The 20,902-nt window shown below is 40.2% G+C and overlaps 1 protein-coding gene across 1 annotated transcript in view; it reads right to left on the bottom strand.

Moving 5' to 3' along the window:
- Positions 1-6,725, bottom strand: part of YES1 (YES proto-oncogene 1, Src family tyrosine kinase) — a 53,979-nt gene extending 47,254 nt beyond the window's left edge. The window contains exon 1 of the mRNA XM_080936174.1: positions 6,548-6,725. The gene's annotated coding sequence lies outside the window, so the exon portion shown is untranslated. The remainder of the gene's footprint in view (positions 1-6,547) is intronic.
- Between the last annotated feature and the right edge of the window lie 14,177 nt (positions 6,726-20,902).

Raw genomic sequence — 20,902 nt, 5'->3', positions numbered from 1 at the left:
GTAGGGTTAGAGTAGGAGGCGGGTATCAAAAAGCTTACCGAGCATGTGGGAGAGACTTGGGAGAATTTCAGTGACTCTTAACAAGTGAAGGGGCTACACAGGTAGAAACGGGGTGGCAGATTAGACAATAGGTTCATCTACCACATAGATGACCTTTACCTCAAAGATAATAGCTTAATTTACTTTCAATTTTAGTTTTTTCCTAGGAAATCTTTTTCTGAAGACAATCAAAGGTAAAAACTTCTAATGCCCATGGTTGTATTTAAAATATTAAGTCTATGTTTAAAAAAATACCTTTAACATTTGTTTACATATTATCAATTAAAAAACAAAAAACAAGAAACAAACAAAACCACTAAATTTGGTCCAATAGGATTGTTCAGTGGGTAAAGATACTTATGTAAACCTGATGACCTGAGTTCAGCCTAGGTGAACTGGGAGAGCGGTAGAAGGAGAGAACCTACTCAACAAGTTGTCCTCTGACTTCCTGATACACACTGTGGCAGGTAGATCATGAATTCACATACACACAACTAACCAAAATCTTTTTAAAAAGTAAATGTGAATTTTAATGACAGTAGCTATTTCCTGTTAATAGGGTAGCAAAGTCCTCATCCAAACAGACTTGATTATGTGGTAACTAACATCACAGTTAACTACTTCAAAGAAAAGCTAAGAAATTGTCTAATACTGGGGGTTGCAGAGATGGCTCAGCCGTTAAGAACACTGGCTGCTCTCTAGAGGCCCTGAGATTTTTAACGATTTATTTTATGTGAGTACACTGTTGCTGTCTTCAGACACACCAGAAGAGGGCATCGGATCCCATTACAGATGGTTGTGAGGCACCATGTAGATACTGGGAATTGAACTTGGGACCTCTAGAAGAGAAGTCTGTGCTCTTTCTTAGCCACTGAGCCATCTCTCCAGCCCCAATAAAGAGATTTGTTAAAAGGTTAAGAAGTATCACACACTTAATAGCAACAAAAATCTAAAAATACTATAATGGATTACCACACTAAAAACATCTACTAATTTATAAAATTTACAACAGCCACATAATCATGGCCAATTTTACCAATTGTGAATCCTTAGGCCGCAGTAAGGCTGCAGCATTTTTATAATCAAAATCAGCATAGTCTGTCACACCACAGGCTAGGTGTCCATTTAATGGATGGAATAACATTGTATTTGGTTGAGAAAATTCACTGCAAAGTCCATAGCTCATATTTTATTCTATTTACCATTTTATTGTAAATTTCAGACCACCACATTTTAATAAAATTTTGTCAAAATCACAAAACCTCAACAGTAGGAAAAATAACATTTTACACATTTATACAACGCTAAAATGTTATTCGAAACCATCTGGTTCAACAGCCTCTTACCTAAGAAGCTCACTAAATTGACAAAACTATGGACCTGGTCATTGCCAAGTGGAATCAGATACAATAATTTAAAAAAAAAAAAAATCACATTTACTAAAGTTCACCATTTTTTACTTCTATCCTCATTATTCCACATTTCCTTCCCTGCTCCTTTCCAAATCTCTGAATGCCATTACTTTAAGGTATCCTTATCTGTAAAAGACTAATCATGGGAGGACAAAGGTTTGATTCCAATAAATATGCCTCGGAACTTATATTAACATATAGATATAAAACTCCACCTCACTCTAACTGCTCCTGAGTGCTAAGAAACTGAAATGTATTTAAAAGACAGACAAGGGGGTGGGGGAAAGAGCTGAGGTAACCTAAGACTCTACACTGTTAGGAACACAGGCTGAAAACCAAACTATTGAAGTTTTAGTGGTCAGTACTTTCCTTCCTGCAACCCATCCCCCCAAAACCAGCAGAAGTGTCCCAAGAACTACTCATCCCTTTACACATAACACAGCAAATGAGTACATCTCTTTCCTTTTATTCTAGGGAGAAACAAACCTAAATTATGATACTGTCAGTTTTAACATAAATTACCAAATGTATTTCAGATAAAAACCAAGATTCTTTTCATAACCCAAGACTTTCTATATTCATTAAAACTGTAAAAAAGAAAGAAAGAAACGTTCTCCTGAAGACCTCTTACCTACTCTCCCTCTCTCTTCCTCTCCCTCTCAATAAATAAATAAGTAAATGTGAGAAGTTTAAAAAAAATCTTTACTGTGAATTACTATAAAACAGTTCCTTGACTTAGAAACACTACATCAACTGTAAGAGCCACAGAAAGAAAGTTACAATTTTATGAGAAATATATGAACTTTGTAAGACACAAAGGAAGAAAATATTTTGCCAGTCTCTTCTTAAATGGCCTAATGACATGTATTCTTGATCATGCTCAATCAGTCTTCTGTATCTCTTCTTTAGGGTGATGCTAATTTGAACTATCTCTTATCCCTACCTCAAATTAGCCAAAACCCTGAGCCACCCAGCATTTCCGGGATTAGTAAAAGGTGTTCCTACATCTTCAGTAGATGGCTATAAAAGGCATAAGATGCTGCACTATCATTTCAAAGGCAGCAAAAAACGCTCACAGCATCTTCCAGTCTGGCTTGCCATACATAGCTGACTGGATTTGCATTCTTCTCCCTTTTACTTTTGGGACAAGGTAATATTAAATGGTCTAGGCTGGCCTTCAATTCCCAAAATTCTCATCCCACCTCCTCATAAAGTACTACCATGCTTTTTGCTAGTACTTGTAGTTGTTGAGGCTTATCTTCTCAAATACCAACAGTAAGAAAAAAGAATCTGGGGTGTCTGTTTTCAAACTTCACACAACAGGGGATAAATTGTGGGTAGCTAGTTCTAGAACTAACCCCTCTCAAGGATCTTCCTTTTTTGCAAGGAGAGTCCAAAATTGATGTATATCAGCAATCCAGCCATCCCCCAACACAAAACAGTAGTTAAAGCAGAACGAAATGTTACATGCTTCTTAAACGCAACAACTGAAGCGCACTGGCAGGCAAGGAGATGAGGCACTGAAGCTTGTAATTCATGCCATCAGTACATCACACTATACTTTGTAATCATAGGATTCTCCATCTTTCTTGGAGTATGTTTCCCAATCTTAAGGTTATAGCTCAACTCAGATCAAGACATGCTGCCGCCAAGTCGGCTGCTTCCAAGACAACAGTAGCTGCAGCAGCCAAGGATCCCTTGGCACAGACTCCTCAAATCATACTGGCAGCCGCACTGGCTCTTCTCTATCTCCACTGTTACTATAGCTTCTTTTGCTAAATCTGCCTCTGAGTTTAGACAGGAGCTGGATGGCTCATAATCACCCAGCAGCTGCAGCTGAGCAATACTCAGCTAATTGTGGCACTGGAGCAGCTGAGAGAAGAAAAAAGAAAGTATATACCCTATTGTAGCCATATACAAATGGCTGTACACAGTGTTGGTGAGACACCAACACACTTTAATAGGAACAGATTGTTTCCTTTGAAGAGACGCAGTTAGGTCTTGCTAAAAGACTTGCATTTATAGTATAAATAAGTTTAAAAGGGAACCAAAGGTGACCTAGCCCTCTGAACAATGGAAGATCTTACTAAAACTTCCTGTAAATAGCCACACAAGGACAGAATCACAAACATCGCCTTTACAACATGGCAAAGTTCCTGTGACATATGAACTTGGCACAGATGCAATCTCTTCTTCAGTGCTCCATTACGACAACATAAAGTAACAAAGCCAACAGCTAAAATAGCAAGCAACTACACAGAATAAATAAAGCGGCATCAGGCAACCATTCTGCCTCTTAGAAACACACCATTGTCATTGCTTTCTTCTGTAACACAAGTGTGCTATCTCTTCAGACTCTACATACCTCATAAGGTGTAATTAAAGGAAAAATCACGACACAAAAATCTCCTGTTAAAACTGACACTGAAAAATTTTAATTTGAATCGTCACTGCTTTGAGGGAGAAAACTGAATGAAAGTCAACCCCTGCTATATCAATCTTGATTGATATAGCAAAGGTTGATTTTCTGAAAGGTAGGTACCTGATAAAAGAACAACATCTATTCATTCAATAAACATTTTTATTACTATTTGTTTACTACTTATATTTAAAATTAATAAGACAAAATACCTCTCAAAACATCAAAATAACAATAAAATCAAAAATTCTGTAAGAAACATTTAAAAAGAATTCTCTCATTACTGTACATTTGGAAGTGTGTGCTATTTTCAAGGCAGTTACACACACAACTAGTATATGATGCTTGTGATGCAGGAAATCTAAACCTGTTAGCCAAGAGCCCAGGGAGTGCCCTTAAGCCAGACAGACACCAATGACTAAAAATTTTAATCAACAGGGAAGACTTAAAGGATGTGACAGGAAACCAGATTATCCTGAAAATTAAATTATTGATTTAACCTAAGCAGCTTCTACATTGCATTACATTCAGGCTTCTTAAAAATATTTTTATGTAAAATATAAAACCCACGTAACAGACAAACATACAAATGTGTGACTTGGTAAATGAAGACCAACACCTCCAAGACCCCAAGGACAGAAGAATTTTTCTACTGCAGTGGAAGTCTGGCAGCTGCTTCCCTCCCTATCTTTGTTTTTATGCAAATCACTTCCTTGTAGGTTTTTCTCTTTTTTTTTAAAAAAAGTTTTATCTCTTAAATTTGCATTCCAAGACATCAGAGCCTAGCTCCAGTTTCTTGCCTGAACAGAATAAGCCTAATAAATGATGCTCACGCTGAACTGCCTCACTAAATTGGAAGCTAAATGTATTTTCTCCCCAGAATAATATGCCATTAAGTGTTAGAACTATGCAAATCTGAACTACAAATAAACAAGGGTTAGTAGTGTTTCCCGTGTGCTGGGTCACTGCTCGCTTAACATATTCTTTTATTTATATATGCAATGAAATAAATTCTATTTGCAGAGACAATGATTTTTTTTGAGAATTTCCTCAACTAAAAACAATTTTTGACTAAAATATTAATATTATTCTTTGGCCATAAGACAAATTTCACACCTATCCCAAGAAGACAGGTCAGGGCTGTAATTTCACTTTCAGTTGAACAGAAAGGAGTCAATTTTGTGGTTTGTGAAGTCAGCAAAAACTAGTACAAAATTAAAGGTCTGATAACATTACCGTAGTTTTATGGCAAAGTACACATTTTAAGAGCTCTTCTATCTTTCATCCTGAAAACATGGAATATAAACAGTCTTGTATTTAAGTTTCAATCAAAGTCAATCTTCCCTGCGCCCCTAAACTTAGGACCCACTGAAATGTCAACCAGCATCTACATTTTCCCTGAGGTTTTGCTGGTATTCAAAAATAAGCTATGGCTAAATGCTGACATAGCAAGAAGAAAAAAAAATTCCTGAGGAACAACCTTCCTACAGTTGTGTTCTCTCTCATCCGTGATGCATATCCCCACTTTGGCTTTTAACTTACTCTGTCTGCCCACTCAAAATGTTTTCAGTCCACAATCACTGTGCTGGTTAATAGAGGTAGCATGTATTCAGGCTTAAACTGAGTCACATATGCACACTAGTGACTTTCCATTAGTGTGTAATTTAAATTTAGAAACTTAACAGGGTATTTAAATACACTTTCTATTGTCACGATACCTATGGTACAGTAATTCTACACGATGGTGAACAAATATACTATACCACAGTATCCTGTGAGATCGCTTATGTAAAGAACACAGCTGTGGAACACACGAGAGAGGTACAACGTCATGTTTCAACTGCAGACTTTTCCTTTATTTACTTTGATAACTGTCATTAGTCATTCCACTGCTATCCCAATCAAAGAATATCCACATGAAAACGACACTGTGCCCCATTCACTACAGCAATCCCTATACCAGAAACGATATCCCCACTTTCTTAAAACAACTCTTTTTCCGTGCCCAATAAAGCAAAAACTGGAAGCAATTATGAAGAAGCAAAACACACTCAAAACAAAACTGTCGTTAACACAGGAGGACAGAGAGCCGAGCCCAAGGGGAGGCGGAGTGGCACGGCACCTTAAAAGTGGCCGCTGATTGTAACACGTCCCAACACCCTCAAACCCAAACAAAGGAAAACTTTATAAACACGTCGTGGTTTTCAATCAAACCAAGCACAGCCAGCCGCTCACCCTCTCGCCCCCCGCGTTCCACTCCTCGCCCGGGACAGTTGCTGCGGGCGTCCGGCGACACAGACCTCCAGCCGCTAGGACGAGAAGGGGCCGCTCCCCTACCTCCGGGTCGCCCTTACTCGCGAGTGCCCCACGCCCTTTGGGACTCAGGGTGCAGCGGCCGCAGCACACAGGCTGGACCACTACACAGCCCTTGGGATCGGGAAGTCCTGGACAGGGCGGGGACCGAGGCACTGGGCAAGCAGGTAGTGAGCCCGGGAGACACGCCCGCCCGCCGGACGGGGGAGGGGAGAAGTTTCTCCTCAACTTCCAGACTCCGGGCCCGGCAGGCGGACGGCGGCGGCGCCTGGAGGAGCCGGCGAGCAGGAGGGCGGATGCCGAGGCCTAGAGCTGCCGGGCCAGGGTCAGTCGCCTCGGTCGCGAGTCCACGGCGCGAGCTTACCTGGGTCCGGCCGCGCTCGCACCGGTCGCCGCGGGGAGAAGGCGGCCGGCCGAGGCGGACGCCCGCGGGGCCCTCTCCGTTCTCCGCCTCCTGCTCGCGGGGCGCCCGGAGGCAGCGACGGCGGCACAGCCGGCCCGGGACGCGGGGCTTGAGGAGGAGGGAATTCCCGGGCGCCCGCACCCCGCGGCCTCCCTCTCTCCTCTTCTCGCTGCCGGCCCCGCCCCTCCGCTCCCGACGGGGGCGGCCGCGCGCCGGGCGGGGGCTGCGGCTACCTGCGCGCGCCCGCTCACCGGAACTCGCGCCCCGCCGCCTGCTCCCAGTGCCTTCCGGCGCGGGGTCCGCGGGCGGCTGGGAGGCCCGGCGGTGTCACGCCTGCCGACCCAACATGGCGGCGGGGGCCGGGCGGGCTCCTGAGGGGGCGTGAGGAGAAAGCAGCACGGGCCTGCGCTTCCCTGCCTGCGGGAGCGCCGTCTACCGCCACGGTCGAAGCGGGGCTCCGCCTGGCTCACCCAAAACACCGAGGGGTGTGGGGCTTTGTTTTGGGGCAGGTTGGTTGGTCGGGGTTGGGGGTTCTTTGGAGCGAGGTGGACTGTTCACGTCTCAGCGTTGTGCCCCTGCACCCTTTGTCACTGGTAGTGAAATCTCAGCCTAACCGCGTGAGGCACCGGGGCGGTGCTGGCCCCTTGGTCGCGGTCCAGAAAACGTTCTCGCCTGGCCTTTCCGAAGCTGGGATCCTGTCCCTGCCCCAGAAGCTTCCTGTTGACTGTAGGTCGAACCAGCCTTGCCGGGAGTGGAACCGAAGCTGAGTTGTGTTGGCAACTCTCCCAGGAATGGTGGCTTTCACTTAGCGTTGGGACAGCATTTTTTTTTCTTTTTGTCCTAGTTATAGGGAACCCTGACAGGCACTGTGACTCTGCTTGACAGCTATGGAAACTGAGGTTACTCCACCACTACCACCCCTTGAAGTGGAGAAGTCACGATGAAAGGGGTTTCTTTCCCTCCGAAGGCTTTGCATCTTTTTCTACTTGCCTTATAGAAAAAGGAAGGGTTTAGGAGGAACTGGGGTAAAGATGAGAGTCAAGGTCAAGAGACTGGAACCTAGATGTACTTCTGCTACAGGCATGTCTGCTTTATCACACTCTTAATTTCCCTTTTGTATTTCCTCTTTGGTGGGGTTATTCGAAGTATTAATGTGGGACTCTTGGTTTCCTTTGTGGTTTTTCAGCGAAGTTCAGCATCATCTTTGGCATATTCTAAATAGCACCATCAACTCCGTCAGTAGTCTGGTATTCTAGGAACTTAAATGCACGCAGTTTTTAAAAGTTTCTTCAAAGAAAGGGATGGGAATCCACATGAATAACTACGTGTGATGTAGAATGGTGCTTTAAGTTTTTTTATATAGATATATACTCCCTTTTTTTTTTTTTTTTTGAAACTAGAACATTAATTGAGCTGTTGCCTTTTTAAATCTACAGATAAAATAGAGATATATTGTGACCCTGGGGTTACTTGTATCACACACAATAATGAGGAGAGGGTATCAAAAATACACATACAACTTATAGGTGACATTTAATGGCTATTAATTTTAAGTACATTCTTAGAGATAGTGACCGAATCCGGGAAATTTTGCTGGAAAGTTTTGGTGTTATAGAAACTAGTCGTAGCTAAAGCACCTGTTTGTGAAATGGGCAAATGAATGCCAGCTCATATTTCCCTCTTCACAGTGTTATAGTGTGATAAGAACCTATCTTGAAACCTCTGGGAAAATGAGCCCTAGGGAGGAAGGGGAAGGCCATCGGAAAGTTTGAACTATATTAGGTATTTCAAAAACTAAGGTGTTCTTACTTATTAAAGTTGGCCAGAAGCCTGAATTTTAAGAAGTTGAACTGATGACCAATGGGACCCGTGATTCTGTCTGGAAATGTTTTTGTTTAGGAATAAATGCTATCAGGGAGAGATCTGCCCCTTTCACTAAGGCCTGGCAATGAGTCTCTCTTCCTGTAACAGTGGGAAGCCAGCTGTTCTGTACAGGGTACATGCACTGTATGATCTCAGCCACCAGACAAAACTTTTCTAGATAGCTTTTACCTCTTAGTAGCAGGGTATCCTTGTAGCCGCAGGCACCTATCTATACTGCCTTGGCTTTGCCTTTTCCAGCTGGCCATGTCTACTCAAAGGCCCCAACTAGAAAGAGCACAAGAGCCTTCCTAAGCTAAGCTTTGTAGGTTTGGGCATTTCTTGAGTGTGAGTCTCATTATACCAAGCTCTCTGAAGCAGTACAGTTCATTAATTGCTCACACTTTGCGTTTTCATAACCTTGTAGTGGATATGGTGGATTTGTTTTCCCTTCCTCTCAGCTGGGCAAGGGTTGTCTAAGAAAGCCAGAATAACAGATATGCATGCCCTACAACGAATACATGTATACGAAGTTCAGCAAATTCACCAAATCTTGCTTCATTTTATTGCTTTCTCTAGCTTTTAATTCTGTAGCTACTTGATCTACAGTCTTACAGTTTCACTCTTGCTGTTTGTCCCCCCTCAGATCCAGGGCTGTTTGTAACCGTCTGGTTTTTGTTTTGACATCTACTGTAGGGTCTATTGACATTCTCTGACTTCAGTCCTTCCAAGTTCTTTTTCAGTTTGGACCCAGTCTTACAACAAAATCCCTACTTCCAATTCTAGGCTCTTGCTATTTACTTTGTGTGCTCTACTAGGAAGGCTTGCCTACTTTTTGAGCTCATACTGCAAGTTGACAGTTCATTCTGCTCTCTCATAACAGCAACTTCCATGCTGAACTTGTACTTGATACCCTTTGTGTGTCGCTGTGTAGACTGAGAATTAGTCTTTCACCAGTAACTGGAAGTTAAGCCTGCTCTTTGAATGTCTGTACTACTACTACTAGGCTTCAGCATGGAATTTGTGGTATTTATATATTTAATTTGGAGAAAGGTATGTGCCATGGTGCTTGGGAAGGTAAGACAACAGCTTGTGAAAGTTGGTTCCCCCTTTTACCATGTGGGTCCCAGAGACTGAATGCAGGTTTTGAGGCAGGCACCTTTACTAGCTGAGACATCTCCCTAGCACTCTGGAATGTGGAGTTTTGAGAGTAACTCTGGTTATTCTTAGTAGCTATGGTATATTTTAGAGTCTCGTGGCAGAAGGTGAACATCTAGCAGTATGAGTAACCACCAGTAACAGCCACCGAGTGTCTTGCATCTAAGACTATCCCTCTATTAGACCTGGACCTCCCATGTCTTCCAGGCTTCCTACTGAGCCTGCTTCTCCAGTCTTCCTGTTGATTCTCTGAACTTCCTCCAGTAAATTCCTTTGCAGCTTAAATTAAGCAGAAAGTCTGTTCTTTGCAAATAAGAAACTCAATTTAGACCCCAGCTCTTGGGAGGTGGAGGTAAAGAATCATGAGTCCTAAGCCATCTACAGCTACAAACTGAGTTTCAAGCCAACCTAGGCTCAACCTGTCTCAACAAGAAATCCCAGAAAACAAAACTAAATCAAAACAAAATACAGTTTAGTGTCTACTACTTTGTATTGCTGACTGACTGTCACCTCAGCTCTGAGGGCAGGATTTCCTGCTTTCCGTACAGACTAGGGGTGGGACACTTAAAGGGGAACCAGTTTTCACAGAGGGATGAAGTAGTAGCACGAAGTGGATCTGGGAGCTTACAGGAGCCCAACAGATTAGCGTAGTGCTTGCCGGGCAAAAAGCTGACACCTCCGTCCTCTTACCTACCGGAGGCAGTCACGGCTCTCAGATCATGGTATCACTTTCTCCTGAGCACTAACTCAGACCTCAGACTCCTGCTCAGCACAATTTTTGACAGCAGCTACTTTCCTTCCATGAGCTGTGTCTGTGGTTTCTATAGTTTTTCTTGAATGTTTTCTGGTATCTGCAGCTGATGCGTAATCATATTGGCAGTGTTTCTGGCCTTGAGTTTAAACTCCACTAAATTGCTACCAGTTTGTTACTTCTAAGATTTTTACACATGGGTTGGAAGAAGTAGAACCTAACTTTGCTTGAAGGCAAGAAGTTGAAGTTAGAATGTTTACCAGAACTGATGGTTTAGAAAAGAAACTAAATCAGGCTCTATCTTTAAAGTTCATTGAATGGGACCATGAAGTATAAAATATATTTGAGAGCTATTTATAAGTAGATGTTTTTCAAGGGGGTGCTACCTTGAGCTTTAAACAATGTGTTTAGAATGTATACTTTTCAAACTTAATTTAAAATCTTTCTAAAACTGAACAAGTTTTGTTGGAACTTTAGCTACAAAGATTACTTTCTCATGTATATCTGACCGAATTTTAAACATCTACTCGCCATACCTTTAGGGTTTGACATAACTACAATGTCTTTAATGCTTTAACAAAATGTATTCACTCTTCTTTGACTTGTACATGAGTAGAGCTTTTGATGAGTTGAAATTGTTCACTCCTTTTCTTACTAAAAAGAAACACATAATGATGCATGTCTTTAATCCCAACACTTGGGAGGCAGAAGTCTACACAGAGAAACCCTATCTTGAAAAGCAAAACAAAAGACACACATATACATTAAATATTTAAAGTAAAATCAGACTTTGGGGAAATGTGCTTTAAGTCATGTGAATGAATGTATTAATCAGATCAGCAATGCAGATAGTAAAGTTGATAAAAAACAAAACAAAACAAAACAAAACAAAAAAAAAAACGTTACCAACAATAACAAAAGCGGCATTTGCCTTTGAGCCCAGCATTCCTTGAATCCCCGGACTATCCTTGGAGGCTGCCAGCCTTGTTTTCAATTGGAGCTTTCAGGCTTAGAGGAAGAGTTAAACGCAATGGAGAGAAGCCACTCCAAAATCTACTGAGAATCCTTATGATTTCAACACAATGTTTCCTTCTCTACCAACAAGAATTATTTTTAAATGTAATTTCAGTGACGATGTAAAACCACAGTTATTTCTCCCCAATTCTCAAAACGCCAGGTAAATTGCTCATAGAAAAATACATAGCTGAAGCTGAGTGAGGTGCACATCTGTGATTCCAGCACCAACTGGGATAATAGTGAAACCGTCTCAAAAATGAATAAGAATTTAAAAATAAATGAACAACAGAGAAATGTGGGGTTTTATAAATTCATAGAAAAGTATATTCTAATCCTATATTCATAAGAAAGATTAGAGAAAAATGTATGATACTAGTCATAAAAGAATTAACTCATTTAATTAAAAAGAAGAATCAAATAAGGCTTTCTGATGACTAGTTTTGTACATTCATTCAAACTTCTACCAAAACCTGAATAAACTATGGTTTTCAAACATAAACCAAATACCTAGAAAATAATTGTATATAAAACAATCATCTCACCAAATGAAAAGTGCCTGTTAATATTTCCATTTGGATCTGCCGAGCTGAGCTGAGCACAGTTAAGCTTTGCACAGTAACTATAGTGGTAAGTGTTGGGGTCAGGAAATTGCCACACAGACCTCAAACACTGACCACAGTCCAATGGGGATGGTTTTTTGAGTGCCACACCCCAAAACTGATCAATTGGGGCCACAGATCAAACTCAGGAGATGACTGCAACATTGGGTCAAGATGCTAAGGGGTTTTTAAGCCTGAGATAGATACTCAGATGTGAATCAAGTTCTACCAATCAGGATTTAGGAATAGGGGGAACATGTCTTTGTTGTACACTTACCCCGTTCCCATTGTTTGGGGTACTCAGCTGGCAGGGGACTTGCCTTGTCTAACATTCACGTGCCAACCATGTCAGCTTCCCATGTAGTCTTTCTGCCAAGTAGAAGTCAGTTCTCAGGGAGGTCTTAGGAGCTTACACTTTACTCAGTTCCTACTCGAAATGGAAGCCTTATTCCAACAGGTTCTTATATTGGTACAGGTGTCTCACTCATGTTGGAGTCCATCCCAGGGGCAGCCAATAAAAGTAAATATCATAGAAATTCATACACAGGTGCAGGAAGTGCTGCTGGGTGGTTGGTTTGGGTCCAAGTTTATTGTGGCCAACTATACAAAGCAGTTCTAAACGACTTCTGTTGTGATTGGTTTCCAAGAACACCAAAGCACAGAACATCCTAGTAACACCAGTAAGAGCATATAAGAGTTTCCTTGTGACATTAGTAACAGCACAAATGGCAGGCTAGACAGGTAATAGTTACCTAGCCCTTAACAGTCTGCCCAGGCCTTAACAATAAGGCCCAATAACAGTAACATAATGTGAGGTGATATTCTAGAAGTCTTAAAAATTTATTCACAAAACATTTACAAAGCACTACCTAGTAGATTATATTCTAGTCTATATTAAACATTTTGTCATTTTTATTAGTGTACAGAAAGATATACTGAAATTCAAAATACAACAGTGAGACTTCCAAAGACTATTGGGGCCTTTGTTTCTAGAGAAAAATGACTTACAACCTACAGTTTTATATATTACAAGCATTCTTTGAGAGCTTATTGGTGGCACACACCTTCAACCCCAGCACTCAGGTAAGGTTAGGCCGAGGTCGGCAGATCTCTTAATTTCATGCCAGCCTGGTCTATAGTGCAAGATATGGGCACTCAAGGATATCCATTGAAGTTAGAAAGATACACATTCTGTCTAGAAAAACAAACATACAAACACTTTTAGAAATACTCAAGTTACTATGGTTTAAATGTTTTAACAAAAACAGAAAAACGCTAGACACCATTTTTTTTTTTTTTGGTGTTTTATATCTTTATCATGAGCTAATTCCCAACCATTCCATGTTACTGGAGCTCTGTGTTCTGAGGAGCTTACCTAGTGAGATATTCTTATGAAGTCTCGAAACTGCATTTAAAGAATTAGCAACTATGTACTGATGATTCCGATCATACATGATGACTCTCACAGTTGAGAGCATGCTATGGACTGATGATTCCGATCATACATGATGACTCTCACAGTTGAGAGCATGCTATGGACTGATGATTCCGATCATACATGACTCTCACAGTTGAGAGCATGCTATGGACTGATGATTCCGATCATACATGATGACTCTCACAGTTGAGAGCATGCTATGGACTGATGATTCCGATCATACATGATGACTCTCACAGTTGAGAGCATGCTATTTGAATAACATAAACATGATTACCTTGCACAGAGATTTCTTTGTGAAACCATATAATTTTGGAATAAAAAGCACACTGATATGGGTGCTTGCTTTATGTGCACATTATTCTAGTAAGCTAAAACTGAAGGAAAGGAAGAGATTAAGGAATGAGCATTTTAGAAAAACAAAACAAAAATAAACATCAGAAAGTCAGTATATCTTATAGTGACTGATGTAAAATTTATTTGAACTTGTGTCCAGAAAATCTTTTTGGTGCTCCTTAAATCTTTTAGGAGTATATTGTCTAATGGATTTTATTTTGGAACCTTGAAATAGAAAATTCTTTTATAAAAGGCTCCAGAATAAACAACTTCTTTCAGGTTTTTTTAAAGACTCACACATTCTCTGTAAAAGTACCAGTCTCATTCCTTTAAGATGATGTATGTCCAAAGAACAAAGCATTTCCTGAGTCTGTTTCAAGCTGGAAGGGATGGAGTTGTAGGAAGAAAAATACAGAAAGCTATATGACACTTTTAAGATTGTTTTTAGCACACAGATATTCAAAATTCTATGAACAATTTGATAAATTTGATTCCTTAAACATGCTTTTTTACCTTTAAGATAGTCAGTCTGAATATCCATATAAGGCTACCTTCTAAAAACCACTGGATTCTGAATAAATTTAATGTCGGTATCATTACTGGTGAATTCAGGATTTCTTCTTGGAGTGATGAAAATATTTTGATACTAGTAGTCATAGCTGCATAAATTTATACCTAAAAACACTCATTATGAACTTCAAGAGTAAATTTTACTATATAAAAATTACATTTCATGCACTACAGTGGGGAGAGGAAACTCGTAGAGCTCACCTCCAGCAGAAAGATGGCATCAAGTGAGGGATGGGGTTGCTTTCCCACAGTCAAAACTCTGACTCATAATTGTTCCTGTCTGAAAGAACTGCAGGGAGGGAAATGGAGAAGAGCCTGAGGAAAAGAAGTTCCAGGGATAGGTACCAAAAGGGGCTCCAGTTCAAGGGGAGGCCCCAAGGCCTGACACCATTACTGAGGATGTGCAGCGCTCCCAAAAGAGACCTATCATGACTGCTCTCTGAAAGACCCAACAAGCAGCTGAAAGAGTCAGATGCAGATATCTGCAGCCAGCCAATGGACAGAAGCTGCTGACCCTGTGGCTGAATAAGTTGGAGGAAGTTGAGGAGAGGACCCTGTAAGAGGACCAGTAGTCTCAGTTAACCTGAATCACTGAAATCTCTCAGACACTGGATCACCAACCAGGCAGCATACACCAGCTGATATGAGACCCAACACATATACAATGGAGGACTCTTGGGTCTGGGTTCAGTCAGAGAAGATGAACCTAACCCTCAAGAGACTGGAGGCCCCAGGGGATTTAGGGGGCTGGCAGGGTCTTCTCATGGAGACAGGGTGGGGGGGGATGCAGGGAGGAGGCATGGGATGTGGAACAGTAGGAGGGTGGACTGGGAGGGGAATAAAATCTTGAGTGTAAAAATAATTTTTTATTTATTTAAAAATAAAAATTATATTTCAATTGAAGTCATTTGACCCCAAAATCTGACACCTTTTTGTAACTTTGTAATCTGAATAAGTAAATTTCCAAATTCTTAGAATGTCAGTTTTTCTAAAATGAAGGGATTGAATGAAACATATTTTTTGCACTACATGTTAATAATTCCATATTGAATGATAAAAGCCAATTAGTGAGTGGCAGTCAAAATCCTTTAAAAATTGAAAGAAAGAACTGTCTGAGCACTATCTACACCGTGCTTTGTAAAACATTTGCTTTGTATACATGTAAAAGTTATGTAAATACTTTTCCACCATGCAGTAAAAATGTTTAAAACTGAGTATATCACTGGTTTATAATGTGCTTCATATAATTTAGTCATCTTGCGCTATATGATTTGTAAGTATAGAATTCTCCACTGGATTTTGTAAAACAGGTAACTTTTTTTTTTTTTTTTTTAACATTTAGCAATATGCCAGACATTCTCAACTTTCTATGCATTAAGTCAATCACAATTGCCTAGGAAGCAGATTTTTAAAAATTTAATTTAATTTTTTTTGAGACAGGGATTCTCTGAATAGCCTTGGCTGTCTTGCAACTCACTCACTAGACCATAGCCTTCAACTCTGAGATCCACCTGCCTCTGTCTCCCAAGTGCTGGGATTAAAGGCATGTGCTAGAAAACTATTCTAAAACTTCATTCAAGTGACAGAGAAATGAGGGAAAGAAAAATTAATCATTAAGACAAAAAAATCATTCACCTAGAGGAAGAGAGCTGGAAATTTAACTGAAATGGTTTATTTTAAAAGCTACCATTTAACTATTGTGACATCCTATCTCACAATATTTTTAAAGTTTAAAACTGACATACACTCTTTTAAACCTCCTTCATTTTTAAAATACATGTTTTTGTGACAAATATTATTAAAAGAAATAAATATGTTGCTGATAGGGAATAAATATGTTAGAGACCACCCTGGGGATGAAGAGGTATAGCCCTTCAAGTCGGTTTAGCCCATCAGCAGCTCTTTGTTGGGTTAAAGATTTCCACTGAGTATCAGAAACCATAAAATACAAATAAAGTGTTTGTTAAAGAATCTTTAATAGGTGCTTCTGTTAAAGAATCTTTCCTTAAGAAAAAAGTAAAACTTGTGTAATTCTATTTCTCTTAATATAAAGACTCCTTTGCGGTTGCTGTACAGCTCAGGGTTTGGATGTGTGCTTGTATATGCAAGAAGAAAAAGGCCTCGACTTCAGTCCCCAGGACAGAAAAAGGATCTGGACACTGGTACACTCCTCGGACCTCAGAACCTCAGAGGCTAAGGCAGGACTCAAAGTTTAAGGCCAGTTTTGGCTGTACAGAGAGTGTCTCATAAACGTTTCTTTCCCTTTTAGCCTTAGTTCAGCTGAATTTGGCCACAAACATGTCCACTGTATACACTGAGATCAGAATTGTTTTAATTAGCTTTTTAAAAAGGAGAATGATGATGGCATGCCCAAGAATCGAAAACTAATTTTAGATGAATGGCTGAAATGTTTTTTTTCTTTAAGTACAAATGTCTAATTCTCTGTCTTCCTTTTTTTATTTTAATGATGTCTCTATTCAGTGTGCACACATGTTCCTCCTCTTGTAACGATTCAGTAACAAGCTTCTGTTTTGTGAGACCTCATTGTCAGGGAGCTTCCGGATTCTTGGCAACAATAATTGAAAGCCTGAGCTGGCAAAGTGGCTCAGCAAGAAAGAGTACTGAGCCTGGTGCCTGCTGAGCCTGGTGCCTGAGTTTCATCCTAGGACTCACATGGTGGAAGGAGAACAGACCCCAGAAAGTTGTCTTTGACCTCCACATGTGACCGACCCACCGCCACCACCAATAACAATCCATAAATTTTAAGGAAGTTTTAGAAGTTGGAAGCTTAGCCAGGCATGGTGTTGCTTGACTTTTGGAAGACAAAGTCAGGCAGATTTCTGAGTTACAGGCTAACCTGGATTACAGAGTGAGTTCCAGGGTGGCCAGAGCTATGCAAAGAAACCCTGTCTCATAAATAAATAAATAAATAAATAAATAAATAAATAAATAAATAAATAGAAATTTTAAAAATGAAGCTTGAATCTATTATTTTTATGTTTATCTTTAGTAAGACAGAAGGATTTAAATTAGACCTTACTATGAGGTTTTGTTTGCTTGTTTCATTACAAGCATACTGAACTTCAGTTAAATCACTGATACAAGAGCCAGCTTCAGTTAGGTGGTTCCTCTGACATATACATGGCAGTTCCCTTTGTTTCAGGATTCTGGAGCTTCTCTCTGAGTACTGTCTTTGTTAGGGTTTCCATTGTTGTGAAGAGACACCATGACCAAGGCAACTCTTACAAATGACATTTAATTGGAGCTGGCTTACAGGTTCAGAGGTTCAGTCCATTATCATTACGGCAGGAAACATGGCAGAATCTAGGCAGACACAGCGCTGCAGAAGAAGCCAAGAGCTGTATGTCTTGACTTACAGGCAGTCAGGAGAAGACTGACTTTCAGGCAGCTAGGGGAAGGGTCTTGAAGCCCACTCCCACAGTGACACATTTTCTCCAACAAAGCCATACCTACTACAACAAGGCCACACCTCCCAATGGTGCCATTGTTAGGGCCAAGTAAACCACCATCATCATGAATTGTTTGCATGTATTTAATGTACTTAGATTGTTAACATTACTTGAAGACATGTAAGATAGTTACCTAGACATTCCATTTCTGTAATCTAGATTTTGCTATTTTTAGATGTACTCTAACATATTTTCTTCTTTTCCTTTAGTTCATCTCAAAATTTAAATATTTAACTTTAAATTTTGAATCACAAATGTTCCACAGTGTTTCATTTTTTCCCCTTTGCTGGGGATTGAACTGAGGATCTCATGAATGAACTCTACCACTAACCTACATTTCCAGCCCTCTATCATTTCCTTTGTAATGCTACACTACTAATTATTAAATTTAAATCTGGCCACTAATGCCTAAGAGGTCAGGAGTAATGTAGGTATTCAGAAGGAATTTTGCAAATTTGCAACATTCTTTAAAGAGGAATGAAGACTCTTGGCTGAGATGGATCGCCCCAACACCTACACCCTTGCCATAATCCTTTCCTAGGAATTATGTTGAAAATAAAGATATCAGCAAAGAATATAAGTAATGTAAAGAAAAGGCACCTTGTATAAAGCATAAAACAGGACAAGAACTTCTGGTTTGTAAAGCCTTCTTTGGGGAAAATCAGATTACAGGTTTCTCCATGGTATAGGAGAACACATTCAACAGGGATGTTAGTCATCAGAAAATATGCAGAAAATATGGTCACCTGTGTGACCAGCCAAATACAGGATTCCTGGTCATTTATGTCCCATTTATTTCACAACCAACAAGCATCAGTCAAGTGTCTAGTGCCTTTAATCCCTTATACTGATCCTGAACTTCCAGGTGGCAATAAAAGGCATGAAACTGGGGAGTCAGAAATGTCCTGTCTGACAAACTATTTTTTTTTAAATGGGTCAACTAAAAGGGGAATAACAATGTAATTTATAACTCTTTCAGGTGGGAAGACAGGTTTAAGAATATGAAGTAAGATGGCCAGACTGTAAAGCTGTAGTCTGATATTCTCCATGTTGCACCGTTGCCTCTATGAACTGCTAAACTGTTCCCAGCCAAGCAGGTTTTCTTCTAGCACCTACTTCCTTAATCATATACTGGTAAACTATAGCGGTGAGTAATAAGGGGCCTAGGAGTTTTGCTAAAGTTAAAATTTAATTCTTAACTATAAATCAGATCCTTGCTGGGGATGTAACTAAGTGGTTTTCTACTTAGAAACTATGTCTTAAATATCTACAAAATATTGTCTAGCTTATGAAAATAAGAACATTGAAAATGAAATGATTTTTTTCCTATTTATCTTGCTAAGGCAACAACAGCAAACATTTTATTAATCAAGAAATGCTAATTAAAGTGGATGAGATGTAAGAACATATTATACTTTTAGACATTCAACAATAGAATATCACATTCAAGATGAATGTATATACATATTTTATAATTTGGGAAAGTGAAAAGACTAGAAAATAAAATCACTGGGAATTTAGAATTGGGTTAGTTCTTAGGCAGAGAAAGCAGATACCTTTGAAAGGTAGTGGGATATGATCTGGAAAGGTAATTCTAGAAAAGGAAGGTGTGGGCATAGGTATAGCTCAACTCCCAAGTGTGCAAAAAATAGAGTGTTCAGAATGCCAATGTTTGAATTGGGGGGATAGGAAGGAGTGGTGTTCACCAACTCATCATATGCCTTTCACACTGAAAGTGATATTTTCTATAACTCCTGTTTTCTCTGCATTAAGCTTTGAATGAATGAGGCTCTACTTTTTAACTTCTATGGCTTTTGTGCCTATCCCAATACCTTCAGTGCCTGGCAAAAAAAATTCTGTCAGTATTTGTTAAATAAGTGAATGGATAGATAATGGATGATGATGGATGGATGGATGATGGATAGATGATAGATGGATGATGGATGGATGGATGAATGGATGGATGGATGATGGATGGATGATAGATGGATGATGGATGGATGATGGATGATGGATGGATGATGGATGGATGGATGAATGGATGGATGATGGATGAATGATGGATGGATGGATGATGGATGGATGATGGATGAATGATGGATGGATGATGGATGGATGGATGGATGATGGATGAATGATGGATGGATGATGGATGGATAGATGATGGATGGATAGATGATGGATGGATGAATGGATGGATGATGGATGATAGATGGATGGATGATAGATGGATGGATGATAGATGGATGGATGATAGATGGATGGATAGATGATGGATGGATGATGGATGATGGATGGATGGATGGATGATGGATGATGGATGGATGGATGATGGATGAATGATGGATGGATGATGGATGGATAGATGATGGATGGATGAATGGATGATGGATGGATGGATGATGGATGGATGATGGATGAATGATGGATGGATGGATGATGGATGGATGGATGGATGGATGGATGGATGGGTGGATGAATAAGACAGGTAGATTGAATTATTTAAGGTCAAACATTTAGTGGATGTTGAAGTTACCGTTTGTTTCTGTCCCATCCAGACAAGGACTCATAGAGTGTTATGGTTATTATTTCTCTATTCTTCTTGACCTTTGAAAAATTTCACAGGTGAATCTTAAGAAGCTTCCATTAAGGTTCTTCAGAGAAACAGATCCAACACAATACTTATGTACTTAGGCACATATCATAAGGAAGTGGGACATTCTCAGCATGAATTACCAAGCAAGAGAGCAAAGCTAAAGAACAGATAGCACAATTCCAGTTGGATTCTAAGATAACATGGAGGCTTGGGAGCTGGGGAGCTGGCCCAGTGAGAAAGCACTTGCACAAGTGTGAGGACTAGAGTTCAGGCCCCAGAGCCCATCTCAAGGCCAGCAGAGTAGTAGTTGTAATCCTGGTGCTTCTATGGCAAGTTGGAAGCTGGAAAGGAGAACCTCTGGAAGTTCCTGGGTGAGAGAGCCTGGCTTATGTCTCACGGTTCTGACTGGAACAGGGTCTCTGTTGGTGTGATGCCATTCACTGTGCAATCCGAAGCACAATCAAAGGGTAACAGTTTAAAATAGCATCACAGAATGCAATGGAAATGAGGAAATGTTGCAA

The sequence above is a fragment of the Micromys minutus genome (assembly GCF_963924665.1).
Source record: "Micromys minutus genome assembly, chromosome: 23".
Taxonomy (NCBI): Eukaryota; Metazoa; Chordata; class Mammalia; order Rodentia; family Muridae; genus Micromys; species Micromys minutus.
Note: the sequence above shows the minus strand (reverse complement) of the source record. Positions and strands in the feature narration are given on the sequence as shown.